This window comes from Suricata suricatta, chromosome 4 (genome assembly GCF_006229205.1).
Source record: "Suricata suricatta isolate VVHF042 chromosome 4, meerkat_22Aug2017_6uvM2_HiC, whole genome shotgun sequence".
In the NCBI taxonomy this organism is placed as follows: domain Eukaryota; kingdom Metazoa; phylum Chordata; class Mammalia; order Carnivora; family Herpestidae; genus Suricata; species Suricata suricatta.
Genome location: NC_043703.1, coordinates 134182009 through 134207092, shown reverse-complemented (window position 1 = coordinate 134207092; position 25084 = coordinate 134182009). Strand labels below are relative to the sequence as shown.

Below are 25084 nucleotides of genomic sequence, written 5' to 3'. Positions count from 1 at the left end.
GCTTCCTCCAGCCCTCTCTGTGGAGCCCCCGCCCCGTGCCCAGAAACTCCCTGCAGGAATCAGACACTTGGTTGTCTTCACCGATCTACTCTCAGCATCTAGAACAGAGCCTGGCGCCGCTCAGGTGCAAAGCAGACGTTTGGTCGATGAATGAAATCCACAGCGTCGTTACTGGCTTTCCCAGTGGCTGAGCACACAAACGGTTCCTTTTTTTTTTTTTTTCTTTTTTTTCTTTTTTCCCTTCCTTCCTTTACAAAAGTTCTCAGACAGCCTTTGGGCCTGCTGGGGCCTTTTCAAAAGACACACAGTCCTACCACTGCTCCAAGGGACCCACCGCCCACCTTCCAATCAGAGCTGCCTTTCTGTTCTTGGTAACGGAGGCACATCTTGCCTTGCAAGAAACTCACAGAGGAAATGGGGCAATCTGGGCTGTTTTTCAGCCTTTTCAACCTCATTTCCTAAATCTAAGAAAGAAATGTAAGGAATCTTAGGAATATGAGACTTCTCCGGAATGGTCTTTATTGAGCTGTGCGTGTTGCCAGCTGAAATCCTGAAGGGCCGTCAAGGGAGCCAAGAAGGAAAGAGAATGAGGAATAACTTAAACCATCTTAGCCAGACTCTGAAAAAGATATCTAGAGCAGCTGCTATTTTTTCCTTCCCAGAATGGTTTGCCTTTCCCCCAGTTTGATGATGGTTTTAGATTATTTTGGGGTATAAGAGGAGGAAGGAGGAGGGAATCCAGTGTTTAGGAAGTAACATGATGAGGTTAGTTGTACCCTAGAAGCTTCATAATTTACGCAGCTGTTTTATACGTGCCGACTTCCTCTCCTTGTAGGACGCCACTGACTGGTAAGTCAGGATTTTATCCATGGCATTCTCTTTAGGCGGCTGTTGCCCCGCCCACTTCAGTGTGTCTCTGTGGTCTGTGGATCTTCTCCCAGAGCTTCATCCATGGGTGAAGGGCCATTTTGTCTACCCGACAATTATCCAGAAAGAGTACGGGAAAAGCCATAGAGTCTGCCAGATGGGCAAGGAACACTTGACTGCACTAAAAAATTTCCAGCAATGGCATCCCCTGCCTGCCCTTTTGCTGTGAGCGGTGCCCAAATTCCACAGGCAATTCCCCAGAAATCTCCAGCTCCCTGCTGCCAGACGGGTTTGGCTGGTTACCAGAGGCACTGAGGGCATGGGGGGAGGGGGGGGCAGCCTATGGAGTGGCAATTCGTTTGACCCTCATTCTTGCTCCATTCTGTGATACCTGATCCAAAAATGAGCTGGATACGAGAAAGGAACTGAAACTGATTTTACCCATGGTTCGTCCTTGTGAGTGTGGCCCCAGGACTGAAGCACAGAACTGGTGTGCCCCGGCCTGGCCCAGAGCTGACTCACTCCTTCACCAGGAATGCAGCTAGTCTGGAATGCCGCAGGGGCCCAGATGCTGACACAGAGCAGGACTTGGAGAAGGAGGAAGGTCTTTTCCTAAACAGAGTGAAGACTGCATTCATAAAGCTATAAGAAATTAAAAAAAAATCACACTGCAGGTGAATAAGACATTTTTGTTTCTACCCTTCCTCCCCACCTGCATTTCAGGTTCCTGCATGGGGCAAACACTGATCTCCATTTGGAATGTATCTTTCCAGAGATTTATGTAACTGCATGATTTACCTCTATGTTATTTATTTAGACACATAGATGTGTATTTAGATTGAGAGAGAGAGGGAGAGGGAATTTTGCATATCCTGTAGTGTGGATATAGTATGGATTGTTCCTCAATTCACCTTTTTTTTAATTTAGGCTGTCTCTTGGAGCTGTTTCTGTGTCTATGTGTTCCAATTCTTTTTAACCACCGTATGCTCTTACATAACTCAGATGCTTCACTATTTAACTGTCTCTCTCTTGATGATCTTTTAGGTTGTTTTAAGTTGGTTGGTTTTTTTTTTTTTTTTTAGTTTATTTATTTATTTATTTATTTTGAGAGAGAGCGAGTTCGAGTGGGGGAGGGCTAGCGAGAAGGGGAGAGAAAGAATCCCAAGCAGGCTCTTGGAGCCTGATTCAGGGCTTGAACCTCAGAGATCATGGCCTAAACCAAAGTCAGATGCTTAACCAACTGAGCCACCCAGGTGCCCTTGCTCTAAATGTTTAATACTTCAGTGAACAACCTACTTTCCTTTTGCACACCCGCAAGTATTTCTATAGGGTGGACACCATAGTGTGAGATTGCTGAGTCAAAAGATAGATGCATCTCAAGTGGCAAGGACCACTGCCCAATCTTCTCCAAAAAGGCTTGACCAGTTTACATTCCCAGCAACGGTAGAAGAGAGCGCCTCTTTTTCAGAATGCTTGCCAACAGGTGTGAATCTTTCTTATTTACTGCCAGTCAGATGTGTGAAAAATGATATCCTCTTGTTTTTATTTGTATTCCCCACAAACTGCCGAGACTAAGCATCTTTTCAACTGTTGGCCATTTATGTTTCCTCTTTTGTGAATTGCCTGGCATATATTTTGTCCATTTTTCTATCTTGTTTATCTTTTTCTTGAGGACATATAGCAAAGAACCTCTAAGTCCTTTGCTGTATATGTTACAATGTGCTCGCCCGGTCTACCACTAGAATTTTAATATCATCTACAGTTTCTTATGTTAAACAAATTTGAAGTGTTAATAAAGTAAATTTTATTTATCTTTTCAATCCTTTTCTTTTTATGAGTTTGGCATTTCGCCTATTGTTTCAGGAAATCTTTCCTACTCCCAAAAGTCCTAAACATGGTCTTCTATATATTTTCCTTTAACAGTTTGATAATGTTTTTGTTTTCCTACCTAAATCCATCTAGAAATTACTTTTAAAAAACCACATGAGGTGAAAAAGTAACTTAAGGGGCTGCTGAGTGGCTCAGTTGGTTAAGCTTCTGATTCTTGATTTCAGCGCATGTCAGGATCTCATAGTTGTGAGATCGAGCTTCCCATGGGGCTCTGCACTGGCCATGAAGCTGAGATTCTCTCTCTCTCTTTCCCTCTGCCCCTCCCCTTCTTTCATGTGGGGATGTGTGTGCCCTCTCTCTCTCAAACAAACAAAAAAAGTAGCTTCAGCTTTTTCTAATAGGCAATGGTTTCAATATCTTTTATTGAGGAGTCCATTCTTCTCCTCATTGTTTTGAAATCCCACGCTTATCACATACTAAATTCTCACGTACCTGAGCTTGTCTCCGGGCTTTCTATTCTTTTCCATTGAGCTATTGATCAATTCTTGTTCTGGAAATGCATGGAATTTATGAGTAATTTGGAGACAATTGTTATCCCGACAACATTAAATCCGCCTATTCAGGTCTTTGTCTAGGATTTTATCTTTTTCTTGTAATTCTGGAACATATCTGCAGGTTATGGTGCTATTGGTGACTATTTCCTAATTTTGCTGTTATTGTAAATGGAGCCTGTTTTTTTTCTTATCACACTTTCTATTTTTAAAATGGTCAGTTTGTTGACTTTGTTTTGCACTTGACCTTGCATCACTAGCTTTTTGGTTGATTTTCTTAGCTTTTCTAGGTAGCTGCTCATGTTATCTTCAAAGAGAAACACCTATGCCTCTTCATTTTTTCAGCTATCTTTTAGGTAAGAATAACAGAAACATAATTTGAACCAACTTAATCAAAAAAGGAAACTTGTGAGCTCACTTAACTGATAAGAATCCCAGGACCCAGGATATCAAACGCAGTCAGTAGATCTTGGTCTTGCCTTCTCCCTTTCTCTAACGTGTTTCTCTCTGTCTTGGCTCCATTTCTAGGCAAAATCTCCCTGTGTGGTAACAAGAAGTCTTCCAGAAGCACCAGGCTTACCTCCTATTCTCTTGGCAATACTCAGAGGAAGTGGACTTCTACTTTAGGGTTGCTACCCACAGAAATTTTTGGATTTATTCTACTTCATTGGCTTGCTCACATGTTTGTCTCTGAACCAATCGGTTTAGTTAGGGGGTGAAAATATGAATGTAGACAGGAGTGAGTCTGGTTCTCCAAGGAAAATTGGAATTAGGAAAAAAGGAAAAAGATGCTGGGTAGACAAAACACATGAGCATGTTTAAACCTCTTTCAATATTTTCAGTATTTGAATATAAACTTCCAATTTTTTTCTTTGTCACATAACCTTCCCGTCCATTTTTTGTTTGGAGTGAACTCTTCTCAGTGTTGTTGCTTCTATTTTGGGCTCTCTTTCTTAGCACTAATTTCTTCCATCTTCCTTCGCTCCCTGGCTTCCTTTCCTTCCTCTCTCTGTCCCTCTGAACTCAACCTTCCCTACTTGGTAGTTTTGTGGTTTCTGGGACTCCCAGGCAAGACCTTGGTTTTATTATTGTAAAGCATTGTATATCCACTCTCTTCCCTGGAATCAGATTCTGGCTATGAGACGGTGTCTGATTTTTCCACCCTCCCTAGGTATGTAGGTTTGTACAAGTCTGGAGCCCTAGGCAGCTCCTGAGTCTTGATCCCAGCCCTTGATTTCAGGTGAGTCTTCTGCCTCATATGGAGATGTTTAGCCCCTAATGCCCCGTATGAGGCCAGCTCCTGAATGCCTCTGTTTGTTTTTTGCAGAATCCAGCAGATCTATAGACCACTCACGTATTGTTTCTGTTCCGTTCCTGGGCTGCAAAGGTGTTTTGAAGTGTGAACATGCCCAACATCTCTCCCATTTTATATTCCTTCTGTTATCAGGGTCGTTCTGGACTGGAGGGGTCCCTCCAAGCACCATCATGGCTGTAAGCCCACTCCCATTTTGTTCTCAACTATCTCTGATCTAGCTTCCTCTCCTGCCTTTCTTTTGGAAACTGCTCTCTGAAGTTACCATTGTCATTTCCCAATCACCAAATTGAACAGCTTTTTTTCCTTCAGTCCTCATTTTCCTTCACTCCTCAGCAGCATCCGACAATGTTGACTGTTCATCCTTTAACCCTTTCTCCATTTGGCTAATTTGATACTCCACTGTCCTGGTTCACTGCCTCTTCTGACTCTTCCTTTTTTTTTAAGGATTTAAAAAATTTTTTTATGTTTATTTATTATTGAGACAGAAACAGAGCATGAATGGGGGAGGGGCAGAGAGAGAGGGAGACACAGAATCTGAGGCAGGCTCCAGGCTCTGAGCTGTCAACACAGAGCCCGAAACCGGGCTCCAACCCATGAACCCCGAGATCATGACTTGAGCTGAAGTCTGATGCTTGACTGACTGAGCCACCCAGGCACCCCTTGACCCTTCTTTTTAAAAAAATTTTTAAAACTACTTTTGCCTCCTCCTCTCATTTTGTGACTAGGTGTCCCACAAGGCCATAGGCTTTGCACTGGTTTTATCCTCTCTTTTTTATACATTCTCGTGTCTTCAGTAATCTCTAAAATGATTCTCTATCTTCACACTAGGACGCTTTTCCCCCTAGGTCCTTTTTTTTTTTTTTAAGTTTATTTATTTTTGAGAGAGAGGAACCACAAGTTGGGGAGGGGCAGAGGGAGAGGAGACAGGATCCCAAGCAGGCTCCTCGTCAGCACAGAGCCCGATGTGGGGCTTGAACTCATGAACTGGGAGATCATGACCTGAGTGGAAGTCAAGAGTCAGATGCCTCACTGATTGAGCCACCCAGATGGCTCAACCTTTCCCTCTAGGATCTATAGCTATAAACTTGCAGGTTGTACGTCCACTTAATGTCCTGCTGTCCCATCAATCAAATTTCCTTCCCTTTTTTGGATTAAGAGGTACAAGCTTCCAGTTATAGAATAAATAAGTCATGGAAATGAAAGGTGTAGCATAGGGAATATAATCAACAGTATAATAACATTGTGCTACATGGTGAGCACTGAGTGATGTATATAATTATTGAATCAGTATGTTGTATACCTGAAAGTAATATAACATCGTATGTTAATTACACTTCAGTAAAAAAATTATAAAATTATCAACAAATTTCTTCCCCTTTTGAACCTTCCAAATTCCATCATTGATACAATCTTTCTCTTAGTTTCTAAGGCTCAAGTTCATAACCTTGATTCCTCCTATTTTCTCCAGATCCAGTTAATTACACATCCTATTGATCTGCTTTCATTGAATTTCCTCTTTTTTGCCACTCCCTGTTCACTCACCCGCTGTGACCCCTCATCATTCCTCTTTTAGGTATTTGCAGTGTTTCCCCAACGAAGTAGGAGAGTTAAATTGGCAATATTTTGATGAGTTTGTGTCAAAATTTATTATTTTAGATCCCCTTCCACCAAAAAAAGGCTTAACGTAAATATCGTAGCTTTATTCCCTCTCCCACCCCAGAGGAGGAACAACCCTCCAGTGAATGGACAAAAATTCAAGATTAATGTGTTGTGCTGATCTGAGTAATGGCTTCAGTCTAGAGAAGCAAAAATGTTATATTAGAGAGAGCAAGGGGCTATCAAAAGAAAAGAATTCATCCAAGCTGAGACTTAAGTATGAATAGGAATTATTTTGGCAACCCAGGGAAGAGAGGCTTGTATTTCACATAAAGGGGGAAACACAAGCAAAACAGAAAAGTGAAGCAACATGGTGCCTCTGTGTGTGTGTGTGTGTGTGTGTGTGTGTGCGTGTGTGTGTGTGTGTGTGTGTGTGTGTGTGTGTGGCAGGGTCTATCACTGTGAGCCAGGGACAGGAGAGATCTGAAGCTGGACAGAAATGCTTTTTACCCCACTTGACCAACTGAGCCACCCAGACACCCTCTTTTTACCCCAAATTAAGGACTATCATTTGGGGTGTCAAGGAAGCATTGGAAGGGGGGATGGGACCACATGGCCACGTTTGAGGCCAGTTTCTAGTTTGGATGGTGTCTTTTGTCAAGCAGGACGTAAGGGATGGGGGAATGGGTGTCTGTTGGGGGTCTGATGCAATTGGGATGACTGCTCTGCTCTGCTTTGTTTTAATTTTTAAAATATTTATTTATTTATTGAGAGAGACACACACACACAGACGAGGTGAGTTGGGGAGGGACAGAGAGAGAGGGAGACACAGAATCTGAAGCAGGCTCCAGGCTCTGAGCTGTCAGCACAGAGCCCGACACGGGGCTCAAACCCACAAATGTGAGATCATGACTGGAGCCTGAGCAAAGTTGGATGCTTAACTGACTGAGCACACAGGGGCCCCCTGCTCTGCTCTGCTTTTGTAGGGCTGCCTGGGACCTGCAGGATTGCTGAACAGGGGAGTCGCTGTGGGCGAGGGAGTGCAGGTAAGCCCTCAGAAACAGGTGCCTGGGATAGTCAGAATGTGTTTTCCTGGGGGGCGGGGGGAGTGGATCAAGGTTGGGACCAAAGGCGCTGGCCCTGTGCTGGCAAGATGAATGCACGGGTTATCATATCTGAAAGGGGTTTCATAAATGAACAAGAGAGCAAGAGTCAAGTTGACACCTCAGCCCCTCACGTCACTGCTCACCTTCCCTCACTTGTGATACCCCTGTTGGCCCCTCAGGGCCCAATTGGAATGCCCGATTCTCTCTGAAGTTTTTCCTCTAGCCACTACTGCTTGGTATCTCTTTTTAGGACCTCTATAACTTGTGGTTGACAAGGATTTCATTGCTTTGTATTCTGCCTTAATGGGTAGCATCTCTGCAGACTAGCTCACATGTCTTTGCACATCCTCCATCACCCAGACTCTGCCCTGTATCCTGTCGGTACTGAAGAAATATAATTAAACGGAACCCTCACTTCCACGGAAAAGCACATCCTGTAGGATTTAATAAATACGAAACTTAAATAATAAAATATTGCAAGGAATTTGAATATTTCAAAGTTCCATCCATACAAAGCTCAAATAATTCAGGTAAATATTTGAAGAAAAGAACAAAGACTTACCTAATAATTTAAGACACTGTTTTTTTTTTTTCTGGACACAGAGAACATCTTATTGTCTTACTTTTGCAAGTGTTATGAGATTTTCCAGCCTTAAAGTTCATTTTTAAGTATGCTGATCAAGAAATGACAAGACACTGGGGTGCCTGGGTGGCTCCGTCAGTTAAGTGCCCGACTCCTGATTTTGGCTCAGGTCATGACCTCACTGTGAGGTGAGATGGAGCCCCCATTGGACTCTGGGCTGGGCGTGGAGCCTGCTTAAGATTCTCCTTCTTCCTCTGCCTCTGCTCCTCCCCTGCTTGGATGTGTGCTCTGTCTCTCAAAAAACAAACAAACAAAAAAAAAACCAAGACACTAAATTATACCATTTTATAAGTTTCTCTGTTGCTTCCTAATCCACTGACTGAAAACGTCACAGTGCAAAACTTCCAGGCAATTTCATTGTTACTTTTTTTGTTTGTTTTTGTGTTTAAGTGTTTATTTTTGAGAGAGAGACAGACAGACAGACGGAGTGTGAGTGGGGGAGGGGCAGAGAGAGAGGGAGACAGAATCTGAAGCAGGTTGCAGGCTCTCAGCTGTCAGTCAGCACAGTGCCCCGTGAGGGACTCGAACTCACAAATTGTGAGATCATGACCTGAGCTGACTGAGCCACCCACCTGCCCTTGTTGTTACTATTTTTGGTGTCTACTACTTTAGGCAACAATGGCTCAATGTTTAGTAACAGAATTCCAGGGAAAAGTGCATGCCACAAAGGTCCCAGACTCTGCAGTCTGCACTGAATCCGTAACAGAACAACTCCTTGCAGATCAGCAGTTGTCTGGTCACTTGACATATCGAGGGTAGCTATTTTGGTCTTGAAAAAGTTCTCCCTTTCTTCATCTACCTTAATTTCATGTCCAGTTTTAAATAATTCAAGAACTTTTGGGATGTCACAGGCAATGGAATTCCAAATAAGCTTTAGAAGTCTGTTCCCCCCTCCCCCAGTTTCTTCTTTATTTCTGGAACGGCTACATAAAAGTCTGATTGAATTTCATCATGCAAAATCTTTTGCATCAGATTAGTTCCTCCTCAAACAGCAGCTCCATTTTCTTCTGCTATTTTAATCTCTGATGCATTTCCTGTAAATATGGCAACTTTATTGATTTCTGAAACGAGTATATGAAGAACTAAGACCACTGGCCAGTGGCTCCACATTTTTCTTCTTCCCCAGTGCCTTGTCCAGTGTCAAGTCAAGATAAACACTTTGCTTTTGATTCGGAAAGTCCGGAATTTAAAATTTCTTAAGGAAGCCAGTAACTGTTTCTATCTTGTGCAGCTGTCTTGGATATAAGTGCTTTAAGTAGACCTCATCCCCAGGTTCACCTTCCATAAAGGGGTATGACTTTATTTCCTATCTCATCTGGTTTTTTCATCTGATGCCTATTCTTTTTTCTGTTTGCTTTGCAGGATTTGTAGCAGCAGCAAAATGTCTGTTGGGCGCTTGAACGTGGACAGAACAAGGATAAACAGGTGTCTGATAAGGCATCTTGGAAAGCCTATGCCTTTGATGACGTTCAGAGGCTTTGTCATGGCTACCACCATGTTGACCGTTCTGGACTGTGTTTGATACACTGTTCTTCATTCTGGTCCATAAACAGAGATCTTGTGCTTGGTGGAAAGCTCAGCCCAAGAAGCTTTGAAATGCAGATTAGATTAATTACACCAGAATTATATTTGAAAATTGAAAAGAAGCCTTTTCCAAAAGGCAAATTCCAAATATATGCCTTTTCAAAGGAAGTGTCATTTGGAAAGAATCTGAATCACACCATGAAATCTGTGGCATTTCTTTTGGTTTCTACTCTCTTCTGTACTAGTGGTGGGCTCATGTGATATGTAAAATTGTGCTTAATCAAATTTAGCTTGACTTCTCAAGTTAGGAAAATGTATATGAAGTATTTCTGAGATAAGAAGAGGCACATTCTTTTTTTTTTTTTTTTTTTAGCACACATACTTCCTATGCTGCTGCATTTGCCTTATCCCCTTATCTGAAAATCTGGCTTTGCTTATCAAAGCTACAAATTTCTATTTGTTGAGAACAGGGCTAGAATAGCTTGGGATCCTATGGAGCAGAATGGTATTTTAAAGTGCTAATTCTCATTTTCTCTTCAATAAAGATCCACACACACTGGGGATTACCCACCTGGGAAAGGGACTCGAAATCTGGTGCAAGCCTTCTGTTTGCTGAGCTATGTGATGTTGAGTAAATCACTTCATCTCTGAGGTACAACGTGGGGCCCTTGCCTAAAACTCCATGATTCTGTAGCTTAAGTAGAATCAACTCAAAAATTTGATTTCTCTGAAAATTAAAAAAAAAAGTTCATGGCCATAAATGCATATACCACTGAGCGCCGAGTTTATTTTTGAAATCACATAAGACAGGGAGGGAGGTTCAAGAGGTCCCTTCCTTTATGTAGATTTTATATGGGATACGTTTTCCTGAGGAAGCACATGCCAAGTCTTAGGGGCTTACCGATGCCGCCAGAATGAGAGGAGAGGTGGCGCTAGGATAAGGACATTTTTTTAATTTGAAAAAAAAAAAAGCAAAACGGAAATGAAAACAGAATCTAATTTTATTGCAAATAACTTGCAGGCCTGAAAGTGATTACACTGTCGCATACTTCTACATTAATAAGCACTATGCAAAAGGATCAGTTACAACGCAGTAATTTACCAAGATTAAAAAAAGTCTCATTTTTAAGAGCTCATTTGAAGGGTTGTTGATTTTTAAATCAATTGGTTTATTGTTTCTTAGTTTGTCTTTCATTCCGAGAAGGTTTCTCTCAGGAAAAGAAATTTTAGGTAGGAAATACATGTGATCACCTTAGCGATGTGTTAAACTTGGAAGAGAATTTAACTCTTGTAAGAAAAATGATACTAGATGCAGAAATAGACATTCAAAGAACCACATACTAGATGTAGATTAGATATAGTGTGTAAAGATGATTTTGTATAATGGTTTTTTAAATTCAACTTTAAGATTCTGATTTTTTTTTTCACTGAGAGAAATGAGAGCAATGTATTTGCTTTGGGATTTAATCATATGTGTTCATTCCTATGTGTACATCTACACATGAGTGCCTGTGTTATATAATTGTATGCTATATATTATACATACACTGTATACATACACGGTGTTGGCATTCTCATTTATTCTGTAGAAAGAAAATGCTGCTATATTAAAAAATGTCTAGCATTCAGTTAACTCTGAAAAAATGGCATTGTTTCTTGGCTTTTTTGTTCCTTCCTGTTGGCCTGATGGCAATGATTCATTATAATGTAATGTAATACATATGGTTTCCAGTTTCACAGGATGAATATAAATAGGTACATAAGAAATCTGACCCACTGTTCTTGTTTTAAAAATGTAAACATTCAACAGAACCTTATTCATCGGAGAATTTGATGTCACTAAATAGTAAGTGCTTTGATTTCAGTAACACTAACACTCCAATAAAATTGATCTTCAGTGAAGAAATGTGACTGAATTTTACTTTCTAGTAATTATTTTAAAGCTTATGTGTAAAAACAAAGAAAGAAACTTTTTTTTTTAAAAAACCAGTTCATTGTCTCTTCCTGCAATTAAGTCACTTTCATTATAGGTGCTGAGATATATTTTCTTATTATTAGGTTTATGTGATACAGGTACTCATTTTAAAGCAGGAAAAACAAAGTCCCCGAAGATTAACTTTAAAGGGGAAAAAGAATAAACAGAAATACAAACACAAAAGAACAAATATTTTTGAGTTAACAGCTCCCTAGTGAGAATGGCAGAATTAGATTAATAAACATTTCAATGAAAGAAGGTCTTATCAAAGTTTAATCTACTGATCTAATGACAATTAGTGGAATTCAAGAGTGAAGAAGTGTCTACAATTATAGTGTGAGAGAATGAATAGAATTTTGTTACAGATGCTGCTATTGATTTTGAAATTAAGTTAACAATCAAGCAGTGAATGAGTCAACTAAGAACTACATGGTAAAGAGAATCCAATACGCTACAGGTAAAAAATTTGTTTGGTTTTACTTCTCTAAGCCACCACAAGAACCACTTACCAATAAAGTAAGTTACATCTTTGGACTCAACTTTCATTATCTGAATACTGTTCCTGACGCAGGCAATCATCTCCATTTGCGGCAGGCAATGCTTGCATCAGAAATCAACCCACTTCTGGGGCACCTGGGTGGCTCAATCGGTTAAGCGTCCAGCTTCAGCTCAGGTCATGATCTCACGGTTCGTGGGTTCGAGCCCCACATCGGGCTCTGTGCTGAGAGCTAGCTCAGAACCTGGAGCCTGCTTTGGATTCTGTATCTCCCTCTCTCTCTGACCCTCCCCTGCTCATGCTGTCTCTCAAAAATAAATAAAAAACATTAAAAAAAAAAAAGAAATCAATCCACTTCTAAATTTTGTATTTGATTTCATGTGATCTTTGTCTTGTTCTATTGAAATGTGTCATTTTTTCAACAACAAGCCGATGTTCCAATAATACGATTTAAGAAACAACAACACAGTCTTGTAGTTCTGATGGAACTTGGCTAGTTTTCAGAACTATGCAAGACAAACCACAAAGGGTTAAGGGGCTCTGAGGCTTCTAAACAGATTTAGTTCACAGGTATTCTAGAGATTCTTTTGCTTTTGCTTGGCTCATTTCCTTCCTGATAAGATTCTATTTCCTTTCTCTTCCTCTTCACTCTGTTACTTAGCATAGTTTCAAAATATGGTGTAGCCCTCCAGAGCCACTGTTCTCAGCAAATGACTCATCATGAGATAACTGAAGATTTGGGGGCATATGTGTTACTTTTGCTCCTGTTAATTCTTTGCTTTCCACCCCACTGTGGATATAATAAACTTCCATATTTGGCCCCAGATTTTTTTTGGCTACCATTCTGGCACTGAAACATCAGCCTGTCTCATTTTCTTTGAACCAAGATTAACTCACAATGAAGTCTCAGAACAGTAAGTAGTGTATTTGCTTATTGTTCTTGACCCTTGGCTTGGTAATGGGGAGTCTTCAAAGAAAATGAGCCTCTTTCACTCTTTTAAGAATGGTACAATACACTGAATGTTTGTGTCTCCCAAATTCATCTGTTGAAACTCAATTCCTGACTCGATAGTATTTGGAAGTAGGGCCTTTGGGAGCTGATTAGGTCACAAAGGTGGGGCCATCCTGACTGGAATTGGTGCTCTTGTAAAAGGGACCCCAGAGAGCTCTCTTGTCCCTTCCCCCGTGTGAGGACACAGCCAGAAAACTGCCATCTGTGAACCAGAAGTGGTCTCTCACCAGACGCCAAATCTACTAGTGCCTTGATCTTGGACGTCCTGACCTCCAGATCTGTGAGGAAGAAATTCTATTGTTTATAATCGCCCGGTCTATGGTATTCTGTTATGGCAGCTTGTCTGGGTATGTGTAGGGTGAAGTGAATCAGGGCAATATTGATTCCCTTTTTTCCCCCACTACCCATCCCCATTTCCTCACCTGGTAAAGAGGGACGTTTGCAGCTTGGATACCCTACACAAACGGGTACCTACACCAGCTGATTCTAAATCCTGCTCCCTCACCCCAATCTCTTTATAACCGAAAGCTGGCATTTGCCCACTTCCCCAAAGTTCTGTGTAATTCCATCTAAATTACAGTGCTGGTTAGGAGTCCTAATGGAGGGTAATTTGACTGTGAACCTTGATGGATTTAGAATCCTTTCCTGGTATTCAGTCAGGCCTCACTGGCCGCCTCACTGAAGCGGGTACGAGGGACAGCATGCGAGGTCTGTGACACTGCCAAGGTGAGACCAGGGATGTCTCTGCCAGGAAATCCGACAGAAATGAATCTCTGTTCAGTCATGTATTAGATGCTCTTCCTCGTAATTCTTATTTGCTTTCATAACTACTGTGTTCCACTTTCATTTCAGATGAGGGAATTGAAACCCTAATAAATGTTAAGCAACTTAAGAGCAGGACTCACAGAGCAAATTAAAGGCACAACCAGGGTTTTAATCCTTATCTGTGTATATGTTTTCCTACCAATTCCCATTGCTGCCTTCGGAGTAAATGCCTAGTTAACACAGGAAGCAGAGGATTGTGGCAGATTCTGGTCTTTTAATGCCATAGGTTTACTTCATATTAATGGTATTAATCATCTGGTTATTTTCAAATTGATTTAAGTCTGGTGAGATCAGCATCTCCTGAAATTCAGTGCATTTATCAAGCACCTACTGCATGCAATGCGATATATTAGGGTCTGTTTGGGAATCTAAAAGAAAACGATAGGGCACCTGACATATAGTATCTTCTACTCTAAGGTATAATGGAAGCCAAATGCACAGTAAATGATATTAAAAAAATGTATATGACAACATTTCTTTCATCTCATCAGTAAGATGAAACTGTTTTCCTGTTTTTTTTTTTAATGTTTATTTATTTATGTTGAGAGAGAGCAAGAGCACAAATGGGGAAGGGGCAGAGAGAGAGAGGGAGACAAAGAGAATCCTGAGCAGGCTCTATGCTGTCAGTGCAGAGCCTCACATGGGGCTCAAACTCACAAACCATGAGATCATGACCTGAGCTGAAATCAAAAGTCTTTTCTAATGGTCTTGCCTTTTCCACCACATTTCCATTACAGCCAAAGATTCTCTTATTATGGCCCCTCAAAATAAGCTATCATTAGACCTCAGAGTGGAGTCAAACTTAAGTCCAATTCTCCCACATTTCCTTGGCATGTCTATATAGTCCACTTAGCAACTCCTTTATGTTTCTCTTTTATGTCACAATTCTTCATGAGGCAGAAACTAGGTTTTTATTGGTAGATATTAGGGGCCATTTCTGGTTGGCTGGATTCCCATGGGGTATCTCATGGTGGCGGCTCAAGCATACTCTTTCTCTGACTACCCCCCACCCTATACCCCAACCTCAGCCCTTTCTTGGCCTACTTTTGACTCTTGGCCTTTGCTCTCCGGTGGGCGAAGGAAGATGGCCCCACTGGCTGTTTCAGTCTGGGGCTCCCTTAACACGGGATGATCTGGGACAGCAGCCCAGCCGGTGCTGTACAAGGTCAGGGACACACACTCCACGTCGTTGCTGCTTCTCTCCGGCTGGTGTGTCTTTTTCTTTTTGTGTATATTATCATTATTATTTTTTACTATTTATTTTTGAGAGAGAGAGAGTACATGAGCAAGGGAGAGGTGGAAAGAGGGAGACAGAGGATCTGAAGCGTCTCTGCGCAGAGCTTGATGTGGGGCTCGAACCCACAAACTGCGAGATCACGACCTGAACAGAAGTTGGATGCTTAACAACTGAGCCACCCAGGTGTCCCTTATGTATACTATTAAAGGAAAGGTTTAAAAAAGAGAGAATGAGAGATGGAGAGATTAAAAAAAGAGAGATAGAGATGGAGTAATAGGAGAGGAGGAGAAAAGAATGAAAATAATAAATTTTTGTTTTTATACAGGATTGGCATCTTACTGGTTGTATCTCTCGCCCCACCCAACTTGGTTCCTCTTGTATGCTCGCTGATTCAGTAGGTCAAGGCGGAGGCCTGAGATTCTGCATTTCCAACAAGCTCCTAGAAGTCACTGCTTTAGATCTTCAGATCATACTCTAAGTGGCAAAGGTCTTGAGGAAAAAGGAATCAAATACTCCAACTCCTCAACCTTAATCAATGTACCAACTCCTTAACCCTTCTTTGTATAACCGCGGACACTAATAGAGTAGCTAATATGTGCCTGACAGTATTTTAAGTGCTTTGCGTGTGTCCACTCATTGAATCACCATGAATCACCAAGCCCTCTGAGATGGGCACTATTGTTAGCGCCACTTCACAGTTGGGAAAACCAAGGCACAAAGTTAATTATTTTATAAATATCACATTAGAGGCACCTGGGTGGCTCAGTCGGTTGAGCATCCGACTTTGGCTCAGGTCATGGTTTTATCTTTTGTGAGTTCGAGGTCTGCATCTGGCTCTGTGCCGACAGCTAGCCCAGAGCCTGGGCCTGTCTTCAGATTCTGTGTCTCCCTCTCTCTATGACACTCCCCTGCTCACGCTGTCTCTCTCTCTCAAAAATAAATAAAACATTAAAAAGTTAAAAAAAATCACATAGTAAGTCGTAGACCCTGGATTCAAACCCTGGCTACAGAGTCTGTGTGTTAAGCCCCATTCCTATTCGAACAATTTACAAACTCATTGCCTTCTTCTGGACATGCTTTAAGTTTTTTCAGTATTTCTCCCCTTAAAGTGGGGAGCCCAGCTTGAAAACTGTTCCAATGATGTGATTGACCAAAGATGGGGTTGTTCCAGATCATCATGATACTGATTCACCATTATATTAGCCACGCTGCCAATTTTGTGCATGATGTAAATTTGATAATTAAAGTCAGTATTCGAGGATTGGCTGCAGGATCCCAAGGCAGCTGTGGTTTTGGCTGTTTTTTGTTTTGTTTTGTTTTTTTGTTTTTGTTTTTTGTCAAGTAGAGGCAACAAGGATCAGCTGAGGTTAACAGCTCCAGCTGATCACCGAGGGAGCTAGAGAAACAGCCCCAAGACAAACATTGTTCACTGTGTAGCCTGAGGGGAGGGATCAGGCGGAAGGGCTGAGCTGGGGGTGGGGGGGGGGTGGTGAAGGGTGAGATAGGACACTGTGTGGATGAGAAGGTTGGGGACTGGTCAGGGCAGAAAGCAAAGTGGAGGCGCATTCATTCATTCATTCAATCATTATTGATGGACAACCTACTATGTTCCAGACACCATGTTACAAGCTGGTGATACAGTGATGAATAAGACAGACCTCTCCCTGCCCTCGGGGAATTCTAATTCTAGTGGGGAGACTGACAAGACCAGACCAAACCAAACCAAACCAGACAAGAAAGCAGACAAACAAATCAGCGCAGGCTGAATGAATGTCCTGAAGGAAAACAAGGGTCAGAGATGGTGAAACCTAGGAATACCTCCCTTTAGGTAGAGAAGCCAGAGAAAGTTTTCCAGCTGAGGCCTAAAATCAGAGAAGGGAGGCATGGGGAGAGGGCATTCTAGGCAAGAACCAGCTGTGCCAAGAGCCCAAGGGTGGGGGATGGAAGACAAACGGGCAGGGCCTTGGAGACCCAAAATCATCCGTTGGGAACGAGTGCAAATTGACATAAGGATTAACGCTGAGACTAGCTGATATGAAACAAAATTAATTGGCTTTGACAGCCTGGTCAGGTCTCATCTGGAGTCTCGTGTTGAATTCTTGACATCTCAAGGTTCACAGGGGATTGGCTGCCACAGCCTCTGAAATTGGGAAACATTTTTAGGCAAGGCCCAGTGATTTCAGTTTGGCCTTTTTTGGATTTAAAGACCCATCTCTGAGTTGCAGAAGTCTCACTGAGGTCTCAAGTCTCCCAGGGAAACCTTTATCTCGGTTATTGTGATAAGGGGCAAGGCCGAGAACAAACATAGGGTGGTGTCCGTGTGGGGAAGGCAAGGCACACTGACCCTCAAACCGTTCTCTCATCTCTGAATCTGGCAGGCCCAGCACAAAGGAGAGGGTTGGGTAAACTGGTGTGGTTCCTAGTTTTCAGCATATTTTCTAAGGCTCCCCAGCGACCTTGTAGGTGATTTTTGGAGTTTTCTATAGCTGAAAATACAGTTCACCAATCTATAGTGTCCAGAATCTCTCCTTTTCTATCCTTCTGAGAACCAGAACATTTGTCACCCCCCAGGCTCTCCTCAGTTGTCACCTGGACTACTATATTGGTGTCCTACAACTGGCCCCCTGACATGCCTCTCACACCCCCCGTCTATCACCCACAGAGCTTTCTGGTAGATTTAGCTGAAATTCAAATTGTATCTTATTTCTATCCTTGGCTTAACGTGGTTCCTCGTCACTGTTAATAACAACCTAAACTCCTCTGGTTGGCATTCAATGCCTCTCATGATCTGACCTTTGCCTAAATGGCCGCTGTCATCTCCTGCCATATCTCTCTAAGTTATGGCCATACCATGCTACCTGCTCTTTATGAAATAACCATTTTCTCCAAATCACTGCTCTGTCTTTTCATATGGGGTTCCTACTTGCTTCGTCCCTCAATGAATTCCTATTCATCCTTTAGAACTGAGTTTAAAGCTCATCTCCTTTAGGAAGTCTTCCTTGATTTCCCTAGTCACGATTAAGTGCTTTTTCTGAGCTTGTAACACATTATACATGCCTGCGTTACCATATTTAGTGTCTAATTCTTTTTCTGTCTTCCCTACAAAAGCTTTGAGCTTCTTGAGGGCTGGAACTGCATCCTTTAGTGCTTAACCATGCCCTAAACATAAAGATTTATGTTTAGAAGGATTTCAGAAAGATTTATGGAGTGGCTGCCTTTGCATTTTCCACTTCCTGGCTTTATGGTAGTTTTCCGTAATTTCCTGCAGATTACAAAGAACCCATGTTAATTTCTGCAGCATATATATTCTGTATCTCCTCTTTTGGGGAGCAGGGGGAAATGATTTGCTTAAGCTTAGGTCTGGAGACAATTTCTATCCCACTTATCAGTCCTGCGAAAATCTCTAATGAGAATTTTTTTAAAAACCTATGCTTAAATCTAAGGGCTCACGTCTTGCTCTGATTTAGGATGCCAAATTATAGACTTTGAGATCTAGAAAGGACTTAGATTGAATACTGATTGATCAGATTGAACATTTCACTTTACAAACAATGACATGAAGGTTCAGGGAGAGGTTAAGTGAACACTCTAAAATCACCCTACTACACACACCCTAGTTGTATGTAGTTGGTGGCAGAATTAGCCCTAGGAGCTCAGTCTCCCTCCTCCAAGCTCTGAGTTCTTTTCCCTAAATATGTTCAAATCTTTATCTTTTTAAAAAATGTTTATTTATTTTTGAGAGAGAAGAAAGAGAGCGAGAGGGCATGAGTGAGAATGAATGAGTGGGGAGCAAAGAGAGAGGGAGACACAGAATCTGAAGCAGGTTCTAGGCTCTGAGCTGTCAGCACAGAGCCCAATGTGGGGCTTGAACTCATGGACTGTGAGATCATGACCTGAGCCAAAGTCGGTCACTTAACTCACTTAGACACCCAGGAGCCCCAAATCTTTATCCTATTTTGATGGCAAAGACCCAGATACAAATTTGGCTTATTCACCAAACTGAGGTTTTAGTTTGCCTCTAGAACTAATAATTGGGTGATTGACAAGTAAATTAATATTATGCTTTTTCATTTGGAGGCCTGCTAAACTCTGAACCTCTTCCTTCAAATTCTTGAGGGGATTTAAGAAAGAAAAGAAGAGGGACACCTGGGCACTCAGTTGGTTAAGCATCTGACTCTTGATTTTGGCTTAGGTCATGATCTCACAGTTTGTGGGATCAAGCCCCACATCAGGCTCTGTGCTGGCAGCTCAGAGCTTGACGCCTGCTTAGGATTCTGTGTCTCCCTCTTTCTTTGCCTCTCCCCTGCTTGCGCTCTGTCTCTCTTTCTCAAAAGAGAAATGCTCTGGAAGGGATGTGGAAAGTTACATGTAAATATTATCTCCCATAGAAGCAAATAAGTTTCTTTATTAGAACTAGAAAATTATGCGTGCAGTTTGCTAGTTTTTTACTTTAAAATTTTTATTTGACTATTTATTAGATTTGGTTAGTAACATTGTAGACTAATATTATAAGGATTAGCAACCTTTGTGTATGTGTGTATGGTGGGGAGAGGGACAGAGGAAGAGAGAAAGAGAGACTCCTAAGCAGCCTGCACGTTCAGCGTGGAGCCTGATGCACGGCTCGATCCCACGATCCTGGGATCATGAACTGAGGAGAAATCCAAGAGTTGGATGCTCAACCAACTGAGCCACCCAGGCACCTTAGCAACCTTTCATTTTATTATAGAATATTTTAAACACGCAAAAAAAAATGATAGAGAATAATATAAACAAATCATGTATCTACCACCCAGCTCAGTCATATAACAAAATTTGCCATATTTACTCTGGATCTTTCTCTCTTCCTTGTTCTCTCCCTCTCTCCTTTATTCTTCTCTTCTTCTCTTTCTCCCCTCCAAATTAAAATCTTACACACTTAGTTAAAGTCCCTGTAACCAACTTGTGCCGTTCTTCTCCTGCTATCCAGAGTTAACACCTATCCTGAATCTGAGGTGTTTTTTTTTTTTTTTTAAGTAAATTCCATGTCCAACATGGGGCCTGAACTCATGACCCTGAAATCATGAGTCTCATGCTCTACCGCCTGAGTCAGCCAGACATCTCTTACTTTTGAGTTTTAATTTTTGCGTGCTTTATTTTTTATACTAACACTGTATATGTATTCATAAACGGCCATGTTTTTTGCTTCTTTTCCAGGTTTATTAAATGACATATTCTACACTTCTCAAGCTTCCAGTCAATACATATTAACACACATCTTGTAGTTCACTAGTATATGGTTTTCCATCGTATAAAAGGGACGTATTTTACCCATTCTGTTACTGATGCATCTTTAAATTGTTTCTATTATTTTTCTCTTATGAACAATGCAGGAATAAACATGCTTGTACCTGTCTCCTTGTGAGAGTTTAATGTAGCATCACTAGATTGTGTGTATTGAGATAAATTTTCATTTGATATGAAAACAATCTGATTAGTTACTTAAAAGAAAAACATGAAGTTACAATAAGTGCTGGGAGAAACAGAATGTCAGAAACGGGAAGTAAAATAGTACGGAATGGGGTAGGTAACTGAGGTATAGAATCCTATGTTTTTTTTTTTTTAAGTAATTCATCTTTTGACAAAAAGGTAGATTGAATATATAAGTAAATGGAACAACCATCAAAAGCCCCAGATTTCATCTCCATTTACAATGTTGCCTTTTTTCTTTTTTTAAGTAATCTCTACACCCAGTGTGGGTCTCAAACTCACATCCTGGGGATTAAGAGTTGCGTGTTCCACCGATTGAGCCTGCCAGGCATCCCTAAGACACTTCCTTTTCTGTCACTGCTTTCACAAACTTTCTTAGGATTTTCCTTTTTTTTTTCTTCCTTTCTTTTCTGTGAAAACGGACTGCTTCTTCCTTTGGGCCTCCATTCTATCTACCTCTGTTGTATGAGGTACTGCACGTTATCTTTACGGTGGTTTGTTTATATGTCTGTCTTACTAGGCTGGGTGTTGTTTGAAGGTGGACTTCATGACTTATTTGTGTCCTCAAGGTCTTGTGCACAGCAGATAGTTAACGCAGTCACAGGAAGTGCCAATCATGGTGGATCTTTTTGACTTACAATTTGGAGAACGCTTTATCTTTTTGGCTTCAATTGGAGATTCAATTGGAAGTTTAATGTAAAATCTGATAAAAATGACTAAGAAAGCAGAGAAAACACTTAAAATTTGACTGTAGATATTTGCTTTGTGTAATTAGTAGGTTTTTAGTATACTGTTAATTTCAGGAAAATTTTACTTTTACAAATTGCCAAGAAATTGCCTGAAAAATACTTTCTAGTCTCATTTAGGGATTTAATTCTTTATCAACAATTAAGGTGCTCAAAACTCTTTATTCTTATAATCTGGGATACTGGGATTTTGTCTTGTAAGGATTGCTGATGAAAAGAAATAGTTTTTCTGGGGCACCTGGGTGGCTCAGTTGGTTAAGCGTCTGCCTTTGGGTTTTGACTCAGGTCGTGATCTCACGGTTCATGAGTTCAAGCCCGCATCAGGCTTCATTCTGTCAGTGTGGGGTCTGCTTGGGATCCTCTCTCTCCCTCTCTCTCAGGTCTTCCCCCACTTGTACTCTCTCTTTCTCTCTCAAAATAGATAAACTTAAAAAAAAACCCAGCAATAGTTCTTCTACAATGCTTAGCACAGTGTTTGTCAAACAGTAGGCAACTGAGTAAACGTTAGCTTTACCATTAGCTGATTTCATACTTAGATTCCTCTCATTTACACTGTGTGCTTCTTGGTATATATTTGCTTGTCCATCTATATGTTTGGAGTAGTGCATTAGTAAAGCTGCCAGCTCAGAAAACGGAAGGCATCTAAAAATTCAGACCTTAGGGGCGCCTGGGTGGCTCAGTTGATTGTCCAACATCAGCTCAAGTAACGATCTCACGGTTTATGGGTCAAGCCCCGTGTTGGGCTCTGTGCTGACAGCTCAGAACCTGGAGCCTGCTTCCGATTCTGTGTTTCCCTCTTTCTCTTTAACCTTCCCCTGCTTGTGTTCTGTCTCTCTCTGTCTCAAAAATAAATAACAAACATTAAAAAAAATTCAGATCTTAAAATTAAGCACATAATGGGACATTCTTGAATATTTTGTGAATTAGGTATGAAAAACATAAGGGGATTACATATTATAAGTATATCTTTCAAATTATAGAGAAGTGATTAGAATATTATAAAAATGCTTACTCCTATCATAGAAAACGCTTATTATAAATAATAAATCACATGCATGAAAGAGGATGGTAGCCATTTTCGTCTCCCCAAAAACACCTTTTCAATGGTAAATTTGAGGCAGCTGTTGTTTACCCAATGCTGAACCAGCGAGGCCCCCCAGAACTAGTATGGGTTTACATTTTGACTCATGGGGACTGTCAGGCTTGAATCCTAGGGGCACAAGTAATCTTGCTCAGACTTCATTGTTTAATCTTCCATTCCCTTGCTTTCCAAGTCTGCTTCAGTCCGTGGGAAGGTTCCTCTTTGATTACGACATGTAGTTCTGATTTCTGCAATTTATCTTCATTTGCCATTTTGAGGTGGCTCTGACAATCCCATAATAAGCTCCTTATTTCTCCAAACTATATATATATAAGCCTCATTGAGCTGGATTCATCTTAAAAACATTTTGAAATCACATCAGCACTTTCGGATCAGCAAGTTACTTCTTAATAAATTACTGTCTTACTATTGGATGTTATTTTAAATACATGTAAGAGAATAGTTTCCAAACGTGTGCCACCATATTCACAGGGAATAGTAACCCAGAGCATTCCCTTAAGAAGGGCTCATATTTTTATTATGCTGTCACTGGATATTTGAATAACTAAGTGTAAATGAATTATATTTGTGCAAAAAGACTTTTCTAAAATCAGTTGTCCCTATTTTAGAATATAGTTCTGGGGTGCCTGGCTGCCACAGTTGGTGGAGGGTGTGACTCTCAATCTTGGGGTCATGAGTTTGAGCCCCGTGTTGGAGGTACACTTTACTTTACAGAATTTTTTAAAAAGTAAAAATAGGGGCGCCTGGGTGGCTCAGTCGGTTGAGTGTCTGGCTTCGGCTCAGGTCATGATCTCGCTGTTCGTGGGTTTGAGCCCTACTCAGGCTCTGTGCTGACAGCTAGCTCAGAGCCTGGAGCCTGTTTCAGATTCTGTGTCTCCCTCTTTCTTTGACGCTCCCCTGCTCGTGCTGTCTCTCTTTCTCTCTCTCTCTCTCTCTCTCTCAAAAAAAATAAAACATTAAAAAACATTTTTTTTTAAAAGTAAAAATAATGTATTAAAAATATAGATGTTTCTAGTTTCAGGGCAAAATGAAAGGTGGAACGGACATGTCTCCATCGCTGAAACAAATTAGAAGCCTGCAGCAATAAACTGAACCAATGGGCAGAAGGGCAGGACACCATCTGAGACCCCACCCCGGCCCTGTTTTCATTCCTGAACTCATTAGATAATTTACTCAGCTCTTTCTCATCATAAGAAAGTCAATTCTTCATTCTAGATTTTTCCACTCAACTAAACAATTTGATGCATATAATTTAGATTAAAAATCCCTCTAACAAATATCTAGATAGATGCCTTGAATAAACTCCCTCATTTAGGTCATAGAAATTTATTTAAAGAAAAAAACCAAACAGGGGATCCTGGGTGGTTTAGATGGTTGAGTGGCCGACGTGAGCAAGTGACTTCAGCTCAGGTCATGACCTGGTTTGTGAGTTGTGAGTTTGATCCTCGCACCCGGGTCTCTGTTGTCAGCGCAGAGCCTGCTCTGGATCCTCAGTCCCTCTCTCTCTCTGCCCTTCTATGTGACAAAAATTTTACATACTTTCAATCTTACAGCACATCTGCTGGATGGATTTTAGATAAGAAATTTCTGCTCAGATTGGCTAAGTCACTTGCGCAAGTTTGCACAGTTGGTAAGTATGAAGGCTGATATTAAAATCCCGGCTCATCTGGTGGCAGTGCCCAAGAACATTTGTTTGTTCCTCTACAAAACAGTTGATGCAACGTAGAATTACTTTATGGTCACTTTGATAGTTTATTTTTCAGAAAAGCTGTAAGACATGGATTTGATGGCGATAATATGGGTCCAGTAAGAATGCAACTGCGTTTCCCTTAAATAGTTCCTTTATTTGTTGACTGCTTTTCTCTTTCCCTACTTGAGATATTTGCAGAATTATACTGTTTTTTTTTTAATTAAAAAATGTTTTTAATGTTTATTTTTGAGAGAGAGACGGGGGGCAGGGGAGGGGCACAGAGAGAGGAAAGCACAGAATCCAAAGCAGGCTCCAGGCACCAAGCTGTCAGCACAGAGTGCAACGTGGGGCTGGCACTCATGGACCGTGAGACCATGACCTGAGCTGAAGTGGGAGGCTTAACTGGCTGAGCCCCCCAGCGCCCCTGCACAATTACCCTGTTAACTACCCCACTAACTTTACTTGTGTCCTCATTCCCTTTCTCCTCCCACACACCATTAACATAAAAGGATTTCCTTTCAAATTATATAACTAAATTTATAACTCATATAGGTAACGATCACACAGAAAAAATTATTAACCTCAATGAAGGCCACATTTTTGCCAAGATTCACGAGTTCTGAAGTACCTTGCCAATAAAACAGATTTCTCAATAGTTTGGTGAGATTAGGGGCCAAATTACCCAGGGGATGAATACCAATTACTGCTGGTCCTGTTGGCGCATCCGCCCAGCTGTTCACTGACATCTCTACTGTCTTGGGAGAATTCAGCCAGGATGGCGCCCCACATCTGCACTGTGACTTGATCTATTGAGAAGTCAGAGGACAACGGCCATGAACAGATACAGCAGTGGGTCCCCAACAGGAGTTGGCAAAGTCTCAGATGAACAGTAGCTACACGAGCAATCACGTACGGACCATCTTCTAAGAGTCAGATACTGTGCTAGGAACCGTATGTGCATTATTTCTCTTACTCATCTTAGGCCAGGTTGTGTAGTAGCTAACCACATGGACACAGAGCCCGATGGATATGGCTGTGGGTCCTTGAGGAGCAATGGAAATTTCAGTTCCTAAGACTGTAAAAATACTTCACAGAGTTAAAGG

General features: G+C 41.3%; 1 pseudogene; it reads right to left on the bottom strand.

Annotated features, from left to right (window-relative positions):
* Positions 1-348: 348 nt before the first annotated feature.
* On the bottom strand, positions 349-24727 carry LOC115290722 (annotated as a pseudogene).
* Between the last annotated feature and the right edge of the window lie 357 nt (positions 24728-25084).